Source organism: Argiope bruennichi, chromosome X2 (genome assembly GCF_947563725.1).
Source record: "Argiope bruennichi chromosome X2, qqArgBrue1.1, whole genome shotgun sequence".
Lineage (NCBI taxonomy): Eukaryota > Metazoa > Arthropoda > Arachnida > Araneae > Araneidae > Argiope > Argiope bruennichi.
In genome coordinates this window covers 28,535,475-28,562,293 of record NC_079163.1, presented here as the reverse complement: position 1 = coordinate 28,562,293, position 26,819 = coordinate 28,535,475, and the positions used below count along the sequence as shown (strand labels likewise).

At 28.5% G+C, this 26,819-nt stretch overlaps 1 protein-coding gene across 1 annotated transcript in view; it reads right to left on the bottom strand.

The window, feature by feature from the left end:
• LOC129959985 (flavin-containing monooxygenase 5-like) overlaps positions 1-16,685 on the bottom strand; it is a 40,829-nt gene extending 24,144 nt beyond the window's left edge. Inside the window, exon 1 of the mRNA XM_056072949.1 lies at positions 16,550-16,685. The gene's annotated coding sequence lies outside the window, so the exon portion shown is untranslated. The remainder of the gene's footprint in view (positions 1-16,549) is intronic.
• Between the last annotated feature and the right edge of the window lie 10,134 nt (positions 16,686-26,819).

The following is a 26,819-nucleotide window of genomic DNA, read 5'->3' as shown; positions in this document are numbered from 1 at the left end:
AAATCATAATCTGCTTATACTAATCATTGTAGACAACACATTTCTGAAGAAATTTGGTACTTTTAGAAATAAAAATTAATTTATCTAGAGTCTAGATGTAAGATATATCCAAAAATGTTTCGGGCATGTTTAGCCAATAGTTGAATAAAAGAACAAAAGGTGCCAGATAATAAGAACTGTTCAAATCAGAATTAAAAGAAGTGGGGTTTATATTAATACATCGAGTTACACAGAAAATAATTTCAGTGTAGAAATTAAAAGCATAAAACATTAAAACTTTACAAAATATTGTATCTTCATTTTTTTTATATTTGATTATAAAATCTTAACTGCAATTAACACAAAGTAAAAGGGACATAGAATGATATATTAATATGATTCAAACTCTGAAGAATTAAGAAATTTATTTAATAAAATATTTTTCCCTGTTTGTCCAACTCTATATCTTGCTGAAATTGAATAATTTCTCCTCAAAGTTAAACAGAATATGCAACGACCTTCAAACCAATATAAGAGGAAAAAACACCCGTAACCCGAAATAAATAAATAAAAACAAAAAATAAACATCTCATAATCGCACATTAGTGCCCAGTTTGTAGCTGCAATCCTACCGTCTTTCAGAAAACGATAGCACAAGCACTCACATTTCCCATAGTTATAAATTTCAATGTACAAGAAAATGAGGTGCCTGGTTTTGAAATTATTTATTAACACATTACTAGCTAATTAGAAATCGGATGCAAACTAAAAAAACAAGCAATACTTATATATTTGTCTTTAACGCAAGAGCTTAAAAAATGAAACATTACGATTGCTCGCGAGTTTACTTGTATGGCTCGTCATTTATATTTGGATAAGAACTGAAGCGATTCCGTGATTATTTAAGACTTGGGATTGACATTAGGAATCTTTTTACACGAAATAAATCTTTTTTTATGTGTATATATTTCCAATTTACATTTGTAGACATGTGCTTCGTCCGTAAAGTGCTGATAGTTTCTTAATGTCAATCAAAAGTCTCTAAAATACTGCCAAACAGATTCTAATAATTCTGCATTTGCGACCCAAAAAATTATTTCATTTAAATGCATTTAATGCTGAAAATTATTAACATAAAAAAGCTGTCTCAATAGAACTGCTGCATGGAAACGTAAATATTTTCCGAGCAATCTTAATCCGTTTCCGTTTTAGTCTTTCGTGAAAAGAATTAACTGATTTCGTAATATTTCAAATTGTACTTGAAGGATCTTGTGGTTTTTTTAAGCCAGATTCAGAGATGCACCTGTATTTACTTAGCGACTCATTAAAATATTTAAGCAACACGACTACTTTCATCTCCCATGGTAAAATATTCATTGAATAAAATTAATCAGTTGAGTGGAAAGTATTGAAAAAAAAAAAAAGTCTTAACTTATTTCAAAGTATTCAAAATACTCAAAATTCCTTTTACTGAGGTCCAATTTCTTCCATTTAATTATTATTATTATTATTATTGCAAATTCATTAAGATACAAGGCCCTCTTAAATGATTTTCAATCCAATAGTAAGCCCATTAAGGGATGGTTCCAAGTTCGAAAACCGATTCCACTGAAGAAACGTTGTGTAATCAAGTCTGGCGCATTAAATACGTCAAGCCAAAGGTCCTCCCTTTGCCGTGGAAAGGAAATTTGGGAAGAGTGCGCCGGTTCAGCCGTCACCCTCGTCATCTGACTACGGGTTAAAATTACAGGATCCTTTACAAAACAACTCTTGAAACAACTTAATACAGAACTATTGAGGGATGTTATAATTTCTTTTAAATCGAAATAGACTTTTGTGTGGCATTTAAAATCGACTAAAATAATTTATCCACAATCAGACGAAAGAAAAAAAAAAGATTTTTTTTATTTAAATGCGCATTCACATAGTTGCTTTTTTTCTTTCCCAAGCAATTTAGAAACCAATTTTCATATTAATGGATATTTTCTATATTTTCTAAAACATGTCACACTTGGATCTACCCCCCCCCCTCCTTTGTCAGGTTAAATTGTAGGCAATTAATCTTTGGTACGATGTTTCATAATGTAAATGATCATTATTATATTATGCTTTACTGAACGTTGTAGTTCATACATTGTGATTTAATACTGGGATTTAGACACATTTTTAATATGTGACCAGATGCTACGTGACAACATAATTAATGATATTTGATTGAAGCAAAGTTGGTTCATGTAAAGAAGTGATATAGCATAGAAATCAAGCAAAGTGTGATCAAATTATATGATAACTTTCAGCCTGAAGCTTCATAATGTAAACCATACGTTTATCACATTTCTCTGTAATTATAATATTCTGTGTATCAGTTTTCCTCCATTCAAAGCACAGTAAACAAAATTAAATTCACAATCAAAATCAACGAAAAAAATTAACCAAATTTGATTAGCATAATAATAAAGCGATAAAGATAAGATAATGAATCTCGATAGAGATAATGAATTTTGACCCTAAGCCAGTTTCAGTATTTATGTGGTCGATTCATAATAGTTTCTATTGTAGAAAATGATTCCTTAGATTCACTAAGCCTCTTTTGAATAAAAAAAAATCAAAATTAATTTTCTGTTTACAATAATCGCAATCACTGCACAATTTAGGAAAAACTAATGATAGTAACTTTAATCTATTGGACTTAAAATTAGCAAATATTTAGTTATGAAACAAAAAAGAATGGAAACAAATCAGAGATGAAACCGATTCTACCCTATATGATAACTGTTCCTGAAATACTAATTTTCCTATCCGATGACAGATTTCCCCATAATATATATATAGAAAAAGTATAAGAATTTTTTTATATTTTATATGCATCTGGATGGGAATTATGGATCATTCGCGTTAACTTTATCAGAAATATAGAAATTTTAAAAGAAAAAAAAACATCGCTAGTGTGAAAAATAATCTATTCATAATATAAGATAGTTAATTCCGTGCCAATAACGAAACAATTTCTTCATCGAAGCAATTTTGTCCAAATTTTGATGATCTTTATTCAACTTTTTTACTTTTGATATAAATTTATTGTAAATTTCAATTATCTAATCTCTACTTTTAATAAGAAATATCTGCTCAGATAAAACAATAACGTATGCATCGATTAATTCTTTAAGAGTCAAGTTTGTTCCCGGAGCTACGCTTGGTTTTCTCTTTAGGCCACTGTACCTTAAGTGTTTAAGCGGAACATGTTAACAGAGGGGAAAATAAGATTTTTTTTTCTGCATCAGTTATTTTCGTTCTCTTTCATTGAGATAGAGACTTTCTAAGTGCCTTAAAATACTTGCCATATATTCGAATGAGGTAGAACATTTCGACATTTTTTATTTCAAAAAATTATACAAAATTATTTCGGAATAAAAACACACAGCAAAAATAATTTTTCTTAAATCCATAATTAGAGTAAATTCTATATTTTTTCTGTGTGTTCTATTTTAATGCTTAAGAGAGGTAATATTTAATAAAATAATGCAGAATCTGAAAGAGCCGTTCTTTACTGTCGTCGCTGTAAGCATATTAATATATTTTAGAAACAAGCCTGTTCGTTCGAAATGCAAAATATCAGGCTGATGCAAATAATTTTTCACTATGCTATTTCTTCAAAAATGATAGAAGAGTTTCATTAGGGGTTATATCCAACAGACTGTTTAACGCCTCTGAATATTAAATATCAATAACCGATAAAATTCAGTTTGATTAAATTTAAAATTACATATTTTGTATAATACAATTAATTAACAAATATGATTGTACAAAGAACCTATGTTGCATAATGGGTATTGTGATTTGACTACTTTTTTAAAAAAAAATGCAATTTATTTTTTTAGTAATTATCTTTTAGTACATAAGGTGTGTTTCAAATTTTTAGGGACACCATATAAAAACATAAAATCGAAATAATTTTTACCTAATATCTGTAAAAACTTCTTTGAAAAACATGAAAAATTAAATATAATAAAAAAATCTAAAATAATTAAATAAATATCAATGCTAATAAAAGAAGAAATTACAAAAAAAAATGCCAAATTTGTGTTTCAAATTCTTAGGGACAGCTAGATGAGATGGTATATAAATTCAAGTTAAATTTTTATTATTGCTCATTTTCATTTACTACCAGTTGTTTTAATAACTTAAAAAGCTTATATTGAAAACGTCCTCGTTAGTACTTAATTTTTTGCCGAAGAAATATGGCTAAAGGGAAATGGTTATCAGATCTTGAAAAAGGCCAAATAAAAGCTTATTACAGCGAAAAAAGTCTTTGAGAAATATTGCAGCCCTCATAAAACATTCAAAACATGCTGTGGAAAATTATGTGAAGCAGTTAAATGTGAAATCAACTGCCATTCAAAAGCGAGGACCTAAGCCAAAGCTCGATTCACGTACCCGCAGGAGAATTGTGAATGAAATGTGTAAATGAAAAATCATCAGTACGAAAAGTAACAAAAGAATTGAAACTGCTATGTTCTCACACTACTGTTTGGAGGTCAATCAAGAGCAATAAAAACATGAAATATGCGAAAAAGGCTTGCAAACCACCACTTGCCAAACAACACAAATTACAACCTTTATTCTGGGCAAAGGAATACATGCATTTCAAAGATGAGTGGATAGAAGTCATGTTCAGCGACGAGAAGAAGTTTAATCTAGATGGGCCAGACGGTTGGAGATATTACTGGCATGATCTAAAAAAAGAACCAGAGATTTTCTCCAAAAGGCAAATGGGTGGTGGATCTGTTATGATTTGGGGAGCGTATAGCTTCAATGGTACATGCGAACTGGCATTTGTGAATGAAAGAATGGATTCTGATCGATACCAAGAAATGTTACAAACACATTTACTTAATGCAGGACTTGAAATATGTGGTCCAAATTGGACTTTTCAATAAGATAATGCTCAATCCACAGCTCAAAATCAACAAAAAAGTGGTTTAGAGATAACAATGTGAAAGTTATGGATTGGACAGCTAGAAGCCCTGATCTAAACCCCATTGGAAATCTATGGGGTCTTTTGGCAAGAACAGTTTATGAAGGAGGGCGTCAATTTTATTCGAAAATGCAACTTCAACAAGCAATAATGAAAGCTTGGTGTTCTCTGGATCCAACACTTCTTCAGAACCTAATATATTCCATGCCAAACAGAATATATGATGTCATCAGAAAAAATGTTGCTAATATTGAACGGTAAAAAAGTTTAAATTGAAGTTTTGAAGCTTTTAATTCCACTGTCCCTAAAAATTTGAAACACAAAATTTGTGCTGCTCTTTTGTTTAGTTATTTCAAAGTTGAAATTTATTTGTGTAATCTTTATTTGTTTAATCTAAATTATCTTACAATATTTATTTTTGTTATTATCTAACTTGTTTCAGAAATAAATGTCAAATATTTATTATTCACGCTTTTATTTTCATTTTTATTGGTGTCCCTAAAAAATTGAAACGCACCTTATTTCATTAAATGATACCATCAATAAATGCAAAATAACATTAATAGTTAGAACAGAAGCGTAAATATATTTCAAATGTAATTTCACTAATCCATCTGTCTAATGATCTGTCTATGTCTTGATAAATATTTTCATATATTCCTTTAAATATGGACATTTAATATGTTATCCCAAACCCTTTTTGTTTTCGAAAGCAAAACAAACTTGTATTGAAGTATAAAGAACGTCTATAACAATCTTTTGCCTACAAATAGTTGAATCGCTATAGTCGTCTTTCATACATAATATGTTTATAACAAAAATAAGAATAAATAACCTTTGGAAAAGAAACTTCTTACCAGTTTCATAATCGACACAGAAAATCTGTCTATTCTGAAAGCGAAATAATTGACTTTGAAAGCACAAAGGACGTCTATAACAGTCATTTACAGATAAATATGTTAGTCGTCGTATATGTCGTGTGTGGCAACGTATTAAATGAATTTCAGATACGGATTCATTTTATCTATTTTGCAACTTTACAAATATTCTTAACTATAGCGAATTCAATTCTGTCTAAATCTTTATATATATACTTACACGTTGATTTTTCTTTTCAAGATATTCAAACAATCATCTTTTCGTACATAATACGCTTATGTCTGGAATAAGAATAAATAAGCTTTGAAAGAGAAACTTCTTATCAGTTTCAAAATCGACGCAGAAAATGTATCTATTCAGAAAGCGGAATAATTTATTTCGAAAGCACAAAGGAAATCTATAACAGGCATTTGCAAACAAATAACCGGATTGTTATAGCCGTTGCGTGTGGCAACGTATAAAATGAATTTCAGAAATAGGCTCAATTAGTTCTATTTCACATTTTATAGAAATGTTATCAACTATATATATTTACAATTATCATATTTGTTACAACTATTCTTAATTATATATATATATATGTATATATTCTACGACATTCTATCTGAATCAGTATGCATACCTATATAGTACTGTTCAGCCTTCAAAGTTCAGATATAAACCGAACGCATTGGGATAGAAACTTCATAACACTTTCAAAATCAACTCTAAGTATCTATTTATTTGACATTTCGGTGCAGAGAACATTAAAAATTCTACAGCATACTTCAACTTCAACAAAAATTTAGTGTCATTACATTTAATTTGTTTTGACATACCACGATTTTTTATTGCTTTTGAAATCATGATTTGACATTATTTTGAACTGCACAACAATATGTATATTTGTTTGTTACTCTATTAAATGATACCGCTGAAATTTGATGGTATACAAATCGGAAGATATTTTTTTATGAAACTCTAATTATTTTAGTTATGAAAGTTGAAAAGAATCTGTACTTTAAGCTAAAAGAATTAGTCATGATGACATAGGAGAATAAAGCGCGAAATATCTTTTTAATTTATCATTTTATAAGCCTGTTTTATCGAAATAAAATTCAAATTCACTGCTGTTAAATTACGTTGCTCCTGTAAAAATCAAAAATTATTTTTGTTTCCTTATATTTATACGAATCTGAAAAAAATTCTTCTCGTACTTAGAAAACAAATATAAGTGACAAAATAATTTGCTCAAAAATATATGCTACAAAACAATTTTCCAACAAAAATATAAAGAATTTTAAATCATTTTATAAATCTTTAAATTAAATATCTTTAAATGCATATAAAGCATTTTAACCCTTTCTAGGGACGTGGGAAGTATGCTTCCCACCAAATTTATCAATCCTTGTATGAATTTATGTAGGTTGGCATAAGTTCTGACAAATTTTTGTAGAAAGACAGAAACTTAGATGCTTTAGTTCTTTATCTCACACAAAATGATGTGCCTTGATTTGTTACTTAATTATTAATTAACCAAATTAATTAATTAATCAAATTAAATTTATCTAATAAGCTAAATTTATCCCTTTTCTTATTCTAATTTCAAGCTTAAAAATATTTTAACATAATATGACTAGAAAAAAATAGCCCTTTAAAGGGTTAAGCAAAAATCAAAGCATTTTAATAGCTTAGAAACATCTTTTGAATGCTATTTTCTTTTAATATCTAATTATTTGAGGCTCTTGAGTAAATGCTTTACTAAAAGAAATTTCCAGAATTTATAATTGATTATTAGCAGCAAATGGAGCCGAACTTTTTCAGAGGAAAGTCGAGGTAAAGTTGTACAAGCAAAACTATAGTTTAGCTAAAACATAATTAGAGAAAGGAAATATTACAAACGAAATAAAAAAAACAGCTTTCTAATACTATAAATTTTTAGTAAACTTTTCTATAACATATTTTAATAGCCATTTATTATTTTCCTGTGAATGATTTGATCATTCACTTAACACAGAGATACGATGAGTGAAAACATTCATAAAAGGGAGATACTTTTTTTTTATTGATTTTTGCTGCTAATAACGAAATTTTATTCATCATTAATCTTTTTTCTCTTTTTGATAAACTTTACTCATGTTCCATCCTTAATCAATTTTTCAAAATTTTATCAAAAATTGTGAAGAGACATTGATTATTTTATATAAACCAGCAGCAAGTGTTTTTTAAAACTTTCAGCATTCAGAATATTATTTTCGTTCAATATTTTTTTATTCAGATTTTAATAAATAACTATTAAGGAATAAAAGCCATTGAAAAATTATTAATCTATGCTAGTATGGGATTATAAATCCAGTAGGAATTTCCGTTTTATTAGTTTAATCTACATATATTTATTACTCAAATCATAATCCTTTGGTCCAAAAGCAGTTTTTAGTGACAAAAACTTCAGTAACATGATTTTTTTCAGTGCAAATCATGTGTAGATCTAAAATTAATGCCGCTGAATCAGCAGTTAAAAAACTATTTGGGTATGTAATGGTTGGAACTCTAGCTCATTGAGGGGAGAGGGGACTGCGATATTCAATAATAAAATTTATTTGGCGATTAATTAGCAAGTTTGAATCTTAAATCTCAATGAATGATTTACAAATAATTTAATGCACCTGATTTCATGTTTCGCTGTATTAAATCCAACACGCATTCTTACATCATGTTGCCTTTAGTTTCGACAAAATTTCTTTTTCATTTTATACTAGAATCAAATCACTCTGTGCAACGATCAAAAGTCTTCCTTTTAAGTGTACCGATTTGTTTCAAACAAAAATTTGAAATTATTTTTAGAAATTTGAATTAAAATGGCCTAACTTGGATTAGAGGGACAGTCTCGAATTTCGACTACTTACCCTGGATTTGAAGTAAGCATTTTAGACTTTTCAGAATTTTATTTTAAAGTTCTCATATTTAAAAAAAAATCAAAAAGACTTAATTTTAAACACAGGCAATTGAAGTTAATTAAAATGTAAATTAATAGCAAATTATCATTCTTATCTTTTATCATATATGTAAAATAGGGTTACCCTAATTTGTTTGGAGAATGTGGAGTTTGATATAAAGTGATCAAGTGCCCTTCAGTAACCAGAATGTTTCGGTTTTCGAATTTCCAATTTAGTTTTTTCATAAAAAAAAATTTTTCTGATGAATTTTCCATCCCATCTTTTACTGCATATTGAATATTTAACCAAATATGGTAAATGCGAATGAATTAAACTGAAAGGAAATTGAGAAATTTATTTATTAATATATAATACGTTTAAATATTAATTCAGTAGCTTAATACTGCCGAATTTTCAGTTTTTTATCAATAATTTAACATTTTATTACTTTTATGAATTTTTATTTATCGGTTTTAATACATTATCCTCTCCCTCAGTTTGCGTCTTGGATTGAAATTCAGAAAATTTGGTTATTTTAATAATGTTTTCTGTATACTACGTTGTATATTGGCATTGCGGAGTTGTAGCATGCCTTCTCCGCTTTTTCAATGTGTAAATTTAATCACTAATTTATGTATATTTTCATGCAATATTTAAATCTGTTAGCACGCTAAAGTAATCTCTCTCTCTCTCTCTCTTTCAGAAAAAATTCGAGGGAAAACAGTATCCATTCCAATGTTTTGTAAAGGAAAGAAACTTCTAGGATGGCTACAATATTCCTTAGTCCTGTTTACCTTCTTTTGTGCTTACGTTATAACAAAATGCTAATTTGTTCCCTTTCCCATTATTTAGTTCGAAGGGTAGGCGGCCGACAGAAAGTACAGTCAGAGGTATCAGGAATGACGTTTTTCCATAGCGAAAACTTTCTACCTGAGCCCAAAATTTAAAGATAAATCGGGAAGAATGTTTAATGATATATATCTTAGTAAAAATTATGTCATAAAATTTTTTGCGACATAAATTTTCCTACATGTGCATTTATCTTTAACTTGTCAGTTTTTATGATCATTTTATAGCTGAGCAAGAATTGTGCGGATATTTATAAACGAAAGTATCGGAAGCAGGTAAAATAATTGAGAAAATTTCGACTGAAATTATTTTTTTTTATTAAAATTCATTATAAAATAGTACTTAGTTCAAATTTCTTTCTTAAAAACTTACTAACTCCAAGTCAAATATCTAATAATTAATTTATATCATTAACTAATTATTCAATTATTCAAAATTAATTTTAAAAAATCATAATTAAAGATACGCAGAAAAGTGACATTGCATTAAGGGTATTATAAATAATATATAAAAAAGTAACAATCCTAATTTCTTCATGATATAATTTATAGTAATCCCAAAATTACAACGAAGAAGCTATCATTATTCCAGCAATGTAATTCTCTGCTGTAATCAATTGATGTAACGCCCGCTTTTATTTTTCAATGAATGACGAGGAAGATTACTGCGGACTTGGAACCTTTTTTCTCCCCCTCTCTCTCTTCGGTTTGCCAAGGTCAAGCATAATATTCGTAAAATTTTTCTTTTGCGGAAGTAGCTGAGTACACAGTCATTCATACTTTGGGCAATCGAAAAGATAAAAATGGGCCGAAAGAAATTTAACTGATGTCTCATTTGTGATCATTTTGTAAAATACTTCTATATATCTAGATCAAACTAATTTTTATCTTCGCTGATTTTAACATTTAGATGAACTTTTTCATATCACTTGGGATTATAATTAAAAGCATACTGCAACTATAAAAATACTTCGTGCTCAATTTAATTAATTCAGATACACTAAACTTCTAAAAAGACTTCCTTGACAATTTTGAATAACAGGATTCAGTTCAATTCCATGAGAAAATAGTTCATATGTTTTGTTTTTACGTAAAAGTTGCAGAATGAAGTCGATTAATAAAGAATATAAATTTTCAAAGTCCATTTTTTAAGTCATTGACATAAATAATGTTTATTCATTATTTCTAAAAAAATCTCGAAACGTTGTACCACAAATTCATAGAGGCTTGATATGAATTAATAAATACATATATCTTATGTTGTTATTATTACGAAATAAATTGGCTAATTTAAGCTTATGAAACAACTGCATTGTTCATAGTTAGATATCTATCTAAGTTTCTAACTAAAAATAATAGTTTCAAACTTATTAAAAAACAATTAAATTATATCGCTATATTGATTTAGAATGAGATAAAATGTTAAGAGTTTACTTAAAAAACTTTGTCACCACTAAAATTTTTATTCACATTTTCGCTTCCTTTAGAAAAATTAGTAAAAATGATATTTCCTGAAAAAATATCTTGGAAAAAATCGATTGAGATAAAAGAAACTCCGTCATGTATATTACTTTGTTATTGATATTAGAATGTAAAAATAACCAAGCATTAAATCATGAAGATTTCAGATTTGAATTGAATCATTTAATATTTTAAATATTACAGTCTTCTTGAAGAAGAAATACAACAAATGATCCATTGCACTTTGTATTCTGTTATGAAATACTAAATTTTAGAAATAGAATGCATAAACATTTTATCAGTATGCTTAAAATAGTTTATCAGGGAAATGAGACTGCTTAGTCTCAATTTTATTAAACGAGAATCTCTTTCATATCGAACACCTTCATTAAAAAAATAGAAACTTTAAGTTCAAACATTATTAAAAATATAACGAAAGACAATATTTTTAACTTGTACCATTAGTGCTTTCTTTCTATAAGCGATCAACGTAATAAACAACAACAGCCTCTAATTAAATGTATTGTTTTTCTTCAAAAAGAAGGTCAAACTCAGAAGTCAAGTAGTATTTGAAACTTGATTGCGACCTTAACGAAGATGTGGAACACAATTTAAAGGTCATAGAAACTTCTAGAATTCTTTCAGATCAATTCAATTCATTTCAATGTGTCTGGACCTTGGAAGATGGTTACATTTCACTCCTCTAATTCTTTTTGCGATTTTATTAGGTTTACATACCTTAATATAAATAAAACTTTGTTATTGATTGGTGGATATGTATTGTGGATATGTATGTATATTCCATAGACAACGGATTTCACCCGAACGTCGCACACTTATTCTTTAATACAAGAGAAAGAATGCTGCAAACCTTGCAAAGTGCAAAAGTTAATACAATATTTAATTAATTAGAATTTAATTGAAATTTTGCCATTTCCCAGCAGTAGCTTCGGAGCAAATTATTTTACTAGAAATATTTTGATATCATCTTAAAATTTAAAATTTTGCCTTTTCAATGAGGCCAAATTCCTTTTTGTGCAATTTTTCTTAATTCTTTTAAAATGTAATGCAGATTATCTTGGAAATACAGTAAGACTTTGATCTATTCTATCAATATTTTTTGAAATTTTTGTTTAAAATATTTTGGATTTTTTTTTTTTGCTGGTTTAAAGTAATTACATTGCCTAAACATTGCCTAAAATAATTGAAAGCAAGATCTGATATATCCTTCATTTTCAAGCAAGTACAAGTGATCAAGCCCAAGGGCAATCAATCAGTCGGTATGGTATGCCAGAAAGGATTACGAGTTTTCTAATAATAATTATAAAATTATTTTCTATTAAAAATATTGATCTATTAAAACTATTCAATAATTATTTATTACCTTCTTTCAGAACATATTTTATTTGTTAATTTTGAATTTTTTTCTCCAATTCTCCCAATTGACATTCCGGATCGAATCTCAGAAAATCTTATCAATTTAGTAAAGGTAGTTTTCAGTTCAGAAAATTTGAATAACTGAAGGAAAGATTGCTCAGATTTTATCATCTTAGTATAACATTCCATGAGGTTCTGGAAACAGAGATTTAGGAAAATTTATCGATAACTTATAATCCAAAGTTTCTGCTGTTATGAGTATCGAATCCAGGTGTCACCCCTAAAGAGATATTTTTTTAAAAATCAGAAACGAAATTTGCTCTTTTATTATAAGGAAGAGACATACTGAGATTAATTCGATAACTGAGTTTCAGAATTTCTAGAAAAGCTTTCATCTACAGTCTTTTGATCCAAACGTAATGATTACAGAGGAAAGTATATTTATCGGATAATATGAAAAACGAGGATTCAGATTTTACTTATTACTCCATCGAAAACAGTCCTTTCCTGTGTGTTGCTGACAACAGGACTAATTCACTTGGATATAGATAGTATCAAAGAGGTGATTTATTAAAAATATATGCCCTCAATTGATCATTAAATCAAGATTCCTATGCATTTCTAGAAATAAAATCTATATTTGCATTCCATACAGAACAGGCCTTGAATACCTCGAACATTTAATAAAATAATATTATCTTAATACGTAAATGATAAATCCTTCTTCTTGGGAAAAATTACAAGTTTTTTTTTTTTTTTTTTTTTTTTTTTTTACAATGTTGTGACTAGGAGCATTCTACTGGGTGGACTTAACTGAAAATTTCACTTAAAAATTTAAATTATTAGGTGCTTGCATGTATTTTGCTCATTTCTTCACTTTAAAAAGGCATTTATTGAGAAAAATTGATGCAATATATATGTATCAAAATATTTCCGTCATTTTTTACAACTTTTTCCCATTTTCCTCCAATAAGTCTTGCAACTGATTGTCTTCGAATTGTTTTGATCCTCCAGGCCGTTCTTTGTCATTGAAATTACCATTCATAAATCATTGAAACCAAAACCGACAATTGGAATATGACGGAGCAGCATGACCATAAGTTTCTAAAAGTGTCTGATGGGCGTCGGCAGCAGATTTCATCAAATCAAAACAATGAATGTCGAAAATGCAATTTGGAGCGTTCCATGATTGGGGCTTTATACACTGAATAAGCAATAATACTAAATGGAAAACTTTCAAAATGATAACAATATAGAAAAAGTAAATTGGTAAAACCCAAAACCCTTGTATAGACCGTTATATAGATACTTCGTATGATTGTCAATAGATGTCGCTGATTAAAATACATACAAGCACTTAATAATAAACTGTGTTACAGTTTGGGAATTTTTGTTTTCGATTTATGCGTATTTGCTTTGATAACATTTCTGGCATTTTAGGCTAAAATTGTAGAGGAAGTAACTTGAATTGAATTGCTGCTTTGTAAAATAGTTCATTTTCACGATGGTACTTTTCAAGATTTGTAGCATAATTATATCACATGTCTATAATTCAAAATAAGACTTAAACAAATTTAGTATAAGTTAGCAGCTTAATAATACAGTATCCCATAAATCAAATTTAACACTTACGGCACGACTTTTGCATGATTAAAATGTTAAATATTAAATACCATATAAAAATTTTTCTTTCTATGACAACCCATTTAAAAGCAAGATTTATTTACCGAACAGGAAATGTCTGATCTCCGGAACGTATATCAATCGATCATCAAATTAAAATTTTTTATGCCCTTGTAGAAATTTCCATTTTTATGCCTATTAAAGCCGAAAGGGTTAAACGCTTTCGACATTTGCTAATCATTTCAAGACGTATGGAAACCATACCAGATAAATTGAAATTATTAAATTTTAATTATTGAAACAAGGACTTGGCGAATAGTGTTATAGAATCTAACATTTTTAAATTAGCCGTACGCCGGGAAGATAGCGTTAGAATAAAGAAAACATCCGCTTTCTGAACAAGAACCTCTTTAATGATGGGTTGTAATCCGAAAGGGGGTCACACAGTGCAATCCCGAGGTCACTGAAAATACCGAAACGATTCATCTGTTAGATTCTTTAATGATATAAAGCAAAACAAAAAATGTATTTTAAAAATTTTGTTAAGATAAGGATCTTACGTAATTTTCGTACACACATTTTGTTGCATTAATTTAATATGTCAAATCCTCTCGAGTGATTATTATTAATCAATACTAGATGAAGTCATAGATATCTCACAATAAACATTTAGATGATTCCTTATTACTGAAAAATAAATAATAACATTACTTTTTTTTTTACTTGAAAAATGCCGAAGTAAAATGTTATAATAAGTTTAACGAATAAAATTGTTCCACGATTCATCTTTTTTGAAATGTTGCTTAATATAAATGTCTTCCAGCACACATATTTTATAGTTAAATTAGAAAAAACTCTTTTTAAACAAAACTCTATGCTTATTTTCCACCTCTAAATGTATTCAAACCAGGAAAAAAATTGTCACTGAAAATGGAATCGCAACCAAGCAAAGTTTGAAAATACTCTTGACAAGTTTCAAGTTGTTTGACTTGTCTGGAGTGCTTAAGTTATTTCCTATGTATTGTTTCTACATAAGAAATACTGTATCCTTCGAAGTGCGCTGAAGGCTTCAAACATGACACATTTCAATGAAATTTGTAAGAGTATTTTTATTAATTTTTTTAAAAAAATTATTAAGTATTTTATTTATTTGTATTAATTGCTTTAAATATATGTAAGACGACCTTTAACTTAGAACATTTTATGTGAACAGATTTAGAAAATATATTTAAATATATATTTAAACACTCATTATATACAGTCGGAAAAAAAATTTTCTCTTAAAAATGAAATACCATTCCATCTTAATAGTATTAAATCCATGTTTATTTCTTTGTTAAAAGTTTCTCTACTTTTGTGATATTTTGCTCTTGCATCAGACAAAATTTGTATTTCAATAAATATTTTATAAAGTCCTTTTTTTCTTATTTATTCTTGCTTTATTGATATTTCTATGTATTTCATTTGTTTATTTAATTCTATTTTTCAATATTGTTTTCAAAAGAAAAGAAAAATAGAAAAAAAAAATGTTTCGTATACCGAATAAACTTGTCTTTTATATTTATTTCTTTTACCCTCGCATTCATTCTGTTCTACATTAGTGATTCAAGGTTATAGTTCAAGATCTCAGATAAATTTCTTTTAACTAAATATAATAAATAAATGAGATCTGATTTAAAAAATTAAAAATATAAGTTTAAAAATAAAGTTAATTTTGGTTTATAGAAACTTTGATTTAATAGCTAATTAAGTTAGGCTCGTATAATGACATATAGTATTTACGCAAACAATATGAAAAAGAAGTTGGTCCCCTCCTACTCTTGTCTCAGATATCTTTATAATTCAGTTCTCATGTCACATGTTAATAAACAATACTTTGACACAATCTTTCCAGATTTAATAAAAAAACTCTTATTTGCTAAGGGTTTGAATAATTTCGAAAATTATGGAATTAATTTTCAAATTAAAAGTATAATAATTCTATGAACAAAAACTATTTTAAGAAAGCAAAATACAGAAAAAAAAATGCTACCCGATTATTACTAAATTTATTATTATTAATTTTTTTTTTTGAAGCACGAACTAAATTTTCATTGTTTATTTTCAGTTTCCTCATTAATTTACAGCTTAAACTTCAAACTAGGAGATCTCAAGTTTAACCCGGAAACGATATGACATAAAAAAGACTGACAGTAGTGTAGACGTTCAAAGTTATACATTCAATATAATATATAAACATAACCTACAGAAGAGCATAGACACAATACTGAAAATTATACGGAGTCCAACTTCGTCGCATCTCCAATATTTTGCAAGTGATTATTTTGATTAAGTTAATTCTTTATTATTAATATGCTCATCAGTAAAAAAAAATAATGATATTCATAATTTTATGAAATGAGAAATGTTTGTATAAGAGTAGATAGACACTTATGAATGAGCTTTAAAAAGATTGCTTTCACACATTAAACGAATGGCAAAAACAAACTTACCTTCGATGTTTCTCTGCTATAAGGTGAGGGCAGCTGTTTCAATTGTGAGAGGTTTTATACTAAAACTAGTTTGATGAGCCGATGCGAGAAAAAAACAACATTGCGTCATCAATTATTGGACAAACTGTGTTGCCATCTAGTGGTTAAACAAAAAAACAATTTATCTCTTGTTTATCCCATTACTTCCTTGTTTTATTTTTTTCCTCTCTGAAACTTTGCTGAATCAGTTTACATAAGTATCATAGAACACAATTCTGAAACTGTCTAGGGAAATTAAAATATTATATTATTGTACAACTTTGATACTAAAGAAGGTTGTTTGAAAAGGATGTTTAAAATTTAAATTTCATCTAAAACAAGTATAAATTTTAGATGTTAGGACCGGTATGATGGGATTTAGATTCACGTACACCTGTGGATTTAGACCTTGAACTGACCATCCTTCAAACTTGAATGCCTTCCATTTGGTGCAAGAGACCAGGAATTTATAATGCATTAATTTCTTATTTGTGCAATATATTATCAAAGGTGGAAAATGAAATTTGTACAGATACATAAGCGACATTTCCGTTCATGATTAAAATGAAAAGTCATCATTTCTAAAAAAAAATTCATCTTATTATAGATAAAGAACTTTGATATTCAAAAGAAAAACTTGTACCGCTTTTTTTATATATGTATATTATGTCAATCAACTTTTTTTTTTTTTTTTTGGAAAATAAGTTTGCAAATATTTTTATATGCCTTTCAAAAACTGGGGAAAAGAAGAAAAGGAATAAAATTTAATTAAAAATCTTTGACAGTAGTGAATTTTAAACTATATAACAACCAGTATTATCATTATTTGCTTTTAAATTCACTAGAAAGAAACATATTCGTAGAACTTTTTTGACATGTTTTCAAATCGAGAAACTCTTACGCATATTAACAAGCAGGCATTACTTCTTGATTTGTTTCGATGTTCAGGATTATCGATTGGCTTTTAACCCACAGTTCACGTGATTAGGAAATTAAAATATTTTTCATCCATTCCGTATCTCCACGGTCTAGTAACTTTTAACTTTTTTCCTTTACTTCGTTCAATTATATTAAACTGTTACTGTGTTGCTCATTTCTTGATTGTATTGTTTCTGTGGATTACCAACTAGTTTTGAACCTTTCAACTATTTAACCAGCAACTCACGAGATTGGTAGATGCATTTTTTTTTTTTTTACTTATATTTCTATCTCCACATGCTAGAGAGTATATTATATTGTTATAGTGTTGCATACCTTATTAGAACAAAACATTGTACGATCTCCACGATGTTGTTCCACTTACTGAATGCAGGTCAATATCGTAAAGATATCGTAACTATGATGTTGGGCAGTATCTGCTAACTTGAACTGCAATTATGCATCGTCAGTCCTCAAACTGATCTCAGAAGTTTTATCTCTGCCTATAGGTTGATATAGATGCTATGCCATTAAACTAATAGATATCATTTCATACATGATGCAAATCTGCCCATCTCCGAATCACTCTGAACCTAATTCCTCTATGCTAATTAATCACTTACAGGTGATGTCTAAATTTATTGCAAATAAAAGAAAGAAAAATAGATAATCTCAGCAACACTTCATATATCTTATTTCTCAATACTTTGATTAGGAACATTCCGGTTTCTCTTTCGGATTTCCCTTTTAACTCTCAGTTTCACCCAGATATGATTTCAAATTAAGCTTATAAGCATTCAAAAAGTGTGCAAGCTAGATGAATCCAACTCCATCTGAAATTTTTCTTAATATACTACGGTTTAAATCACAAGAATTGTCATAATAGTGTGAAAGCCATGCATATGTCTCGTCTGAAAACTTATCATTTTTAAAATCTCAACTTTTGCTTCTATGTAATTAAAATTGATTACAGAAACTTCTAAAGCTCTCATTAATATACAAAATTTTTAACAAACTAAGATATATTTTTATCATTCTTTTTGCAAAAATTAAAAAGGAGTCTAAAATTCGTTGGAGATTTAGTTGGAGAGAACCCCAGACAAGGACCACTTCGGGATAGAGCAGTAATTTTAAATCGTGGCCACATAATGTGGATAATACCTGGTTCGGCCTCCCATTTCTGTACACTTTTACTTCATACCAGGAGGGGAGCTTTTGACTGGATATCACAGGCACCAGGCCTAATAAAAAAGGCGGATTATTAACAGAACCGAGTCTTGAACTGACTATTCTCCAGTGCAGTTTTGTTTTTAGTAAAATTCCAAAACAAAAATAGCAAAAAAGAAGAATTCATTTGAGGTTTTTAGAAAAGTTTGCTATATCATAATTCGACCATTAAGCAGAAAATGTGCACAAAAATTTCTAAAATCTGTTTTAAATTCTACTAGCATTATCGAATTAAAAATATCGTAGCAGTTGATTCACAGAAAAAGTTTGGAAATATAAGAAACATTTTTTTTAAAACTTATCTTAATTTTTTATTGTGAAGCTATTTTCTGCAAAAATAATTTTTGAAAATCAAGTATAGCAAAGTTTTCGTCTTTAAATATAGAATTCTAATCAGGTAATTTATTCTAAAATTATCACCTAAAATGACATCAAGTTGTTTCATTTACTATTTTCTGTATAATTTTTTTAAAAAAATCTGTTTACTGACAGAATTATTCCCTCCCTCCCAAGTTGTTTCATTTTCTATTTTCTGTATAAATTTTTTTAAATCTGTTTACTGACAGAATTATTCCATCCTTCCCTTTTTTGGTTAAAATATTGTTTTTTTAAAGCAAAAACATTATATCTTAAATAGAAAGCGCATACTTTGAAAACAGAACGGCATCCGGCTCAAAAGTATTCTGCTTGGACTAAGTAACCAGTTTGCTGCCACACAGCTTCACCTTTATTTCTTTACAACCTTTCTTGCTCTAAACGTTTGCTGAATTAGAAAGGTGTTTTCAGGAAAGACTCGCGAATCTTCTTTGTCGGTCAAGGCTGTTGAAGACCTGGAGTTCACTGCCCGCACTTCTTTACGGACAACAGGGTTCGCGTGATTGCAGAAACCCCTCAGTAAAGAATGATTGGACTTGCCTGATAAGTGGAAGCTTTAACTGGACTTTTCTACTAAGCATGGATATGCAATAGAGAACCAACCGATGTTTTTTGAATTCCGAACTCTATTGCAAACTTTTCCAAAGCGTATGCCATTTGCTTAGTAAAACTGAATCAATTAAAATCATTTCAATATTGATAACTTAAAATACAATATTAAATGTTTAAGAAACAGTGTTTTTTATTGAAATGTTACAACTATGTATCTAAATAAATATTTGGATATGGTCTCCCATAACATAACTATGCTCATTTAATGGAATTAAATAGTAATATCTTTCACTGGGAGCATAACAATGGGTGATGAAACAGAATAATGAATTCTACTTTACAACAGAAGAATAAGAGAACAGAAGAACAAGAAGGTTCAAATCATGCAAAAAAAACCTAAGAATATCATAATTACTGAAATTTCTTCATAAAAATGTAGATTTCAATAACACCTCCATAGGGAATAATTAGATAATTCCCAAAATCACCAATCTAAATTGCATTTTGATTCTATTACCAAACAACTGAAAGGAGCTGAATGATATTTTCTAAAGCTCGGAATTTCTATAAACACAATCAGAACGCAATTACAGATCTCTTTCCTGAGAAATTAAATCAAGAGTTTCAGATTATGAGTAAAGCTTCAGAAAATTTCAATTTTTAAGAACTTTTGGAAAATATTGAAAATTATGGTATTTTAAAAATTAACTTAGTTTTAGTTTCATACTTTCTATAATTTTCAAACTCAATAATTTGAGGTGAGGCCTTTGTAGCTTCATTCAAAAAGAAATTTTATCACTTTCGTTGGGTTGTAATACAATAAGTTTGTAACCATTCTGACATTTGTGTTACGTGAAAGTTAGAGAAGGGTGGAAGTTCAGACAAAGATCTCATTTTCTAAACAGAGTTCATAATAAAATTTCATATTCGCATTTAATAGTTAATGCTAATTCTAATAGGCATAGTTGAAGAATATATACACGCAGAAGAAGGTTTGAGATGTATCCTCCTGGCTGTGCTTTTGTAAAGCCTTATTCAACTTTCAGTAGACTAATGTAAAATTTAGGAATGAATTACTCGGTGATCGGACTGGTTACGTTGTGTTTCTGGTTTTCTTCCAAACGAAACGAAAATGCGCTCTAATTTCTTCTGAAAGTCTTTTGGGAACTTTTTCTATCCTTTATATTGGAGTTAAAGATATATCTACTTCGGATGTATAAAGGTCACTTCGACATCAGCAGATATCACACTTCAATTTTACCATGAATTCTGGATTCTCGGTTTGACTGGATTTGTTTGACGAAATAAAAACGTTTCTTGGCGACCACCAGAAATAATTTTACATACAATAAAAATATCATTGATCATTTGAACAAAGCAGGTTTTATAAATTAATCATCTGATTAAAATCTCTGAGTGCCAAATACATATAATTCAGTAATGTGATAGCTCATAATGATATCACTTCGCTAATAGGATTGAAATGCGAAAAAATATTGTAATGCTGAAAACAAATTTTTAAATTAAAAATTTTGTTAGAGAGATTTTTCTTTCCATTGAAATTATATAGTTTCACGTCTCTATTCCAAGTCAAGAATTAGATTTAATTTTAATTAACAGACACAAGATCTACCAAAATAAAATTACAGCTAAAACACAGCTGGATTAATTAAAATTTATAAATATTTAAATTTCATTTGGGAAAATTTGATTAGTAAAATTCGTAATAAATAGCTGTTGTCTTTTAGTGCCAGATAATTGACAAAGGTCAAATTAAATCAATTGATAGTCACAAACATTTAAATAAATATTATCAAAATTAATAAACTCAAAGCATGCAATTATATTGTTATCATTCTTACTCTTATTGTGAATTACGCAGTTTATTTATCTACTTTTACTTACTAGGACGTAAAGCGAAAGAGGTCAGATTTTGATTGCTATTATCTGATATGTTCGCTATCGGAAAAATCAAGTAAAAAATATTTCACGCTCAATACAGATTTCAGATATGAAACCGCAATCGTTTCTTTTATTTTATGTTTGAAAATAATTAATGCAAACATATATGAGCTTTAAGAAAAAGGCTTTAACCAACATGTTGCCAATTAAAGATAAAAGTTATGTCTAATACTCTTTTGGGGAATGTTCTTAAGCTAAGCAGTTCAAATTTTTACTCAATCTATATTTATGATATAGGTGCTAAATATTACTTCGATTCAGAGACTCAAAATATTAAATCAATCTAAAATTTTTAATCAATTATTAGTCGAATTATATCGAGATCTTACTTGATATTAATTCGAGGAGCAAAATCTTAAGCAATCTAAAATTTCTACTCAATCAATATTTGGAATATAACTACTAAATATGAATTCACTTCAAGGAAAGTTACAACCTTATTAAAACATAAATTAGTAGAAATATTTTTCCTAAAAAATTATTTCAATCCAGTATTACTATTAAGTAATAATATTAACTGGAAAATTAAATGCACTTTAGGTAACATGCCCTATGTCGTTAAATACAAATCCCTTGAAAACCCTTGTAAGCTTTTCGTTTGTTTCTATTTACCTCTACCAGTTTGAATAACAAAAATCTTATTTTCCATGTTCAATGAAATACAGCAACCAAATTCAGATTTTTTAAATATTCTTTTCCCCAAAGTGATTCTCGGAACAAATATATTCGAAAGTTATGCTGAACTAAAGAAGTTAATTCGGAAGTTATGCTGAGCTTCTGCATATATGTTATAACTGCTGCATCATAATTAATTGGCAATCTTTTGTGATGTTATATTTCATATTATAATAACATTTTATGAAAATATTTATGTCTCCTTTTATCTCCATTACGCTCAGAATAAAGAGTTGTGTCAATCCTACAATCTGAGTAAGTCATGCCTTGCTGTAGATAGATATTTGGTTGGTAGATGCAGATATTTATCAGCTGGACAAAATCATTCACCATTGTTCAGGAGCGACAGAAACATATTTTTATTTTACAACTCCTTTTTTTCATTTACTTAATTATCAGTTCGGGTTTAATTTAGTTTAGTTATATTAACGTCCCGTTTTAAAGCACCACTAGGGCTATTTTGGGACGTACCTCGTAATTTTAAACTTCGGTCAGATGACGAGGGTGACACCTGAGCTGGCATCCCCCTCTCCATACCACAAAACACCAGCGGGAGGACGTTTGGCCCTGACGGATTTAAGGTGCAACAGACCCCCCCCCTTACACGCCTGCTGTAGATAGACGCCTGCTGTCCTATTTCTTCGGTGGAATCGGGTCTCGCTCCTGAAACCCTACAGCTCACGTGCCGAGACCTTACCACCATCAGTTCGGGTTTAAAAAGATTTCTTAAAGAAACTGAATCATTTAACATGGAAAATGAGAGACAAAAAGAAGATATTCGTTTTATTTAATTCATTTGTCATCTATTAGAGAAATATTTGTGGCAGGAAATTATTTTCTTTATCATAATGCAAAGAGTTTGAATATCACTAGTAATATTAAAAGCAAAAATGGGTAGCTTTTAAAATATATTTATTATATAATGCTTGATTCACTACCAGAGCGACAAACTTTCAAGAGGTTAGGGAGCATAGAGATGAATTGAAATCACATAGCATTGCAAGGTGCATTCTGTTCTTTTTCTTTGTTTCTTTTGACTGCAGCTCTCGTTTAAGACATTTCGGACCCAACGATGCTCTTCATTATACTCCGTACGTCTCATACAAATTAGTCGCAATGATAGTGAATTACCCTTTATATCTAAGATTAAGAATAATTTTTCACACCATATTAAAAAACTGAAAATGTTTGTCATCAGAATTTTAATTTCTTATGCAGCCACTTTTTTTAGATGAGCTTTAAAAATATATATGTAATTTGAACAATAAAAAAATAATCCAAAATAATGATTTTAAATCTATTATACTCTCAAGCTATTGTACTAGCTTAAAAAATTAAATGGTATCCAATTTATTCAAGCAGATAATCGGTAGAATTATTTCGCTTGATTTCGTATGTTTCGAACGTCCATTAGAGCTCATATCTGGACAACACATTTAAGGAAATTTCAGAATTTCATATGCAATTAAGTTCATATTACTTCCAAATGTATCATAAGAAGTAAATTTAATCCAAGAGAAAGGTCACATCTCATTTTTTATTATTAGTTCAAGGGTGAGAAATTTAACTGTAGCAACCATAATCTGTAATCCTTCGATGCAGTTACTAGGCTCGCGTACAGCATGTTTCCAGAGATTTGGACCTCATAGAATATCTGAAGCAGTACTAATTTTGTTGATGGTTCGTACAGAGCGGTCTATCGGTTTAATTATATCAACAAAGTTCGGTAGCAACCTGTGACTGATTTCTTTTGATCACTGACACTAGGAGTTGCTTTAACATGATTTAAACCCCTATAACTATGATTTGATTCTAAAAAGGAAGGAAAAACTATCTAGTATTCGCAATCGAGCAGTTACGGAGATTCATATAATGATAAACTGTTCCATCCTACAACTTGGCTGGTACTGATATAGGTATTGTATGAATTCCACATGGCTGAAAACACATTGTTGACAAAGCTGGTGACTACATTAAAAGGCCACAAATGTTTTAAGCAAATATCAACATTAAATTTTCAACCTTTACACATAAAATTCTGAGGCTGCATATTTAGTTTTTTTTAAAAAGATATTAGAATATAGGATAAAAAAATACATATTAATGCTAATATTTCAATTCAAATAAAATATATTTAATTATTTAAACGAATTTAAAATAATGAATTATCTTTGGTTTCCAAAACCTCTGCGACGTGTACTTATCTCTTAGTATTGCATGAATATGTAAAATTATTTTGAAAGAAACCGTATGCTGTTATTCAATTTCTATTTTTATTTAAACTTTCAGTGTTGTCGTAATTATGCACGAATACTTATTTGTCATCGTTTCTTGAGTTATAAATGCTAAATTTGCACTGAAAAAGAGAATAATGAGTGCTATCAAGCTTAAATATCATATACCTGATTTTAAAGTAAAAATCAGTGCAATCTTTTTATTCAGTGGCATTGATTATAACTTTTTAATGAGATTAAATGAAAGTTTTCACTAATATTCCATTTTTTAATTTCAAATATCTCTTTAAACATCCATCCGAAGTCAAAGTAAACGTATCTCGTGTTATTTACTTACTTTTTGTATTTAACCTTGATAAAAATTGGCTTCATGTAATAATTTATGTAACTAAAGATTATTAAAGTATCTGACACAACAATAAATTTCGTCCTTAAAATTTTTTATCTTATCGAAATCCTAATTTCGAGTTTCCTATTGTTGTTCACATATCCGATAACTATCTAGGAAGATGAGTGATCAGAATATAAGTCTTAAAATCAAAATCTTGTTATCATTACGGTTGCTATGATACTGGATATTCATCATTTTACTTATATAACTATGCTTATAAAAAGCGTTGTTTGAGTAAATCATGAAACGAAGATCTTACTTTTTTTTAATTTCCCATCTTGAGATTCAGTAATTTCACTTAAAATGTTTCTGATTTGTAAGATCTGGAGGTATTACATTACCTAAGAAATGTTTTTAGATCTTTCAGGAGAAAAATGCTACTTTATATCAGTAATAATATTTGTAATGTATGTAACATTTGTAATGCATGATACGGTTATAAACCATATCATGCATTTAGAAGCATTGTATATCAAGATATATCTGACAATTGCTATTAAGTGCATCATAAATAAAGTAATTCTATCTCCTGCTTGATATCTGATATCTCATCGTGATTATCTTTAAATAACCTTTAAAAACTATTGCAATGGCGATTGTTTTCTTATCTTCTGAAATTTATCTATCTTTTTGTGGTTGAACTTTGCATTGATAATTTCGATCATCATATTATCTACTTTAGAAATTTCACCAATTCCACAGTTGAGATAAAGTTCTTTTAACAGAAACAATTTTTTTAATCAATAAGATTTTCCTTCCAGAAGAAAACTTTCACTTTATTGAATTTTATTTATAATTCTTTAAGTGGAATTTTTCCTAATCGAAGATGCAAAGGCTTAAAATGGAAATTTTTTAAAATAATAAGCGTTTTTTAAAGTGTTTTAGAAGTAATTACTGGAGAATTAATTTAAAAATTCTATCACGCACAATTTTGTCATAAATCGTAGTCTAATATGGGCAAAGTTTTAGTGCTACGTAATAATGAACTTTATATATATATATATATATATATATATATATATATATATATATATATATACTATACTATACTATACTAATTGATAAGCTTGGAGTTGCTTAGAATCGAAACGCCTTCATATGCGATATTTTTAAAGCAGAATTAAAGCAGAATCTACTTTGGAACAAATTTAAGATAGTAACACCTTTTCCAAGACGCATGTATTGAAATAAAGGAGAAATGTAAAGAAATAGTGGTAGAGTAGTTCTAGTTATTAAAAATTGACTATACATTTCCTTATTTTAAAGTCATCTGGATTAAATTTTCTAAAAAATAACAGTAAAAATAAAAGTTGCACAAAAATGAAACTGATATCATTGAAAAGGAAAAATAATTATTTTTAAGATGACAAAAAATATCTTATAATAATTTTCTCTGAAGTTTCTGTAGAAAAAAGGCTAAATATTGACTACTTTTTCATAACATGAAGCCACTGCTTTCGTCGAATGTCGCTTTACTTCTCTTGCCTCCATTTTAGCGATTGATTTATACCTATTTTTAGGCAATGTTAAATAATTACTTTCAAACAAACAAAAAGATGGAAAAAAGATATGTATTAAAATAAAACAGAAATTTAAAAAAAATACTGGTAGAGTCGTTCAACTTTAACATGAATTTTGATGCGTTCAATTTTTTAAAAAAATCAATAACATTTGAAAGAAGTATCGTTCAGAAGGAAAATTGATATCATTGAAATGGGAAATTTTGAATTTCAAAGTGGTTTAAACATATTTTTTGAAATAATATCCCTTGAAGTTACTGTGGAAAAAAGGCTAATTAATTAAAGGTTAATTTAATTTCTGAGTAAATGAATATTCAATTAATTTTGAACTTTGAAAAGTCGACAGTTCTCTTTCTTTTATCTTAAATAATAAGTGTGCAGAATTTGATTGAATTCAA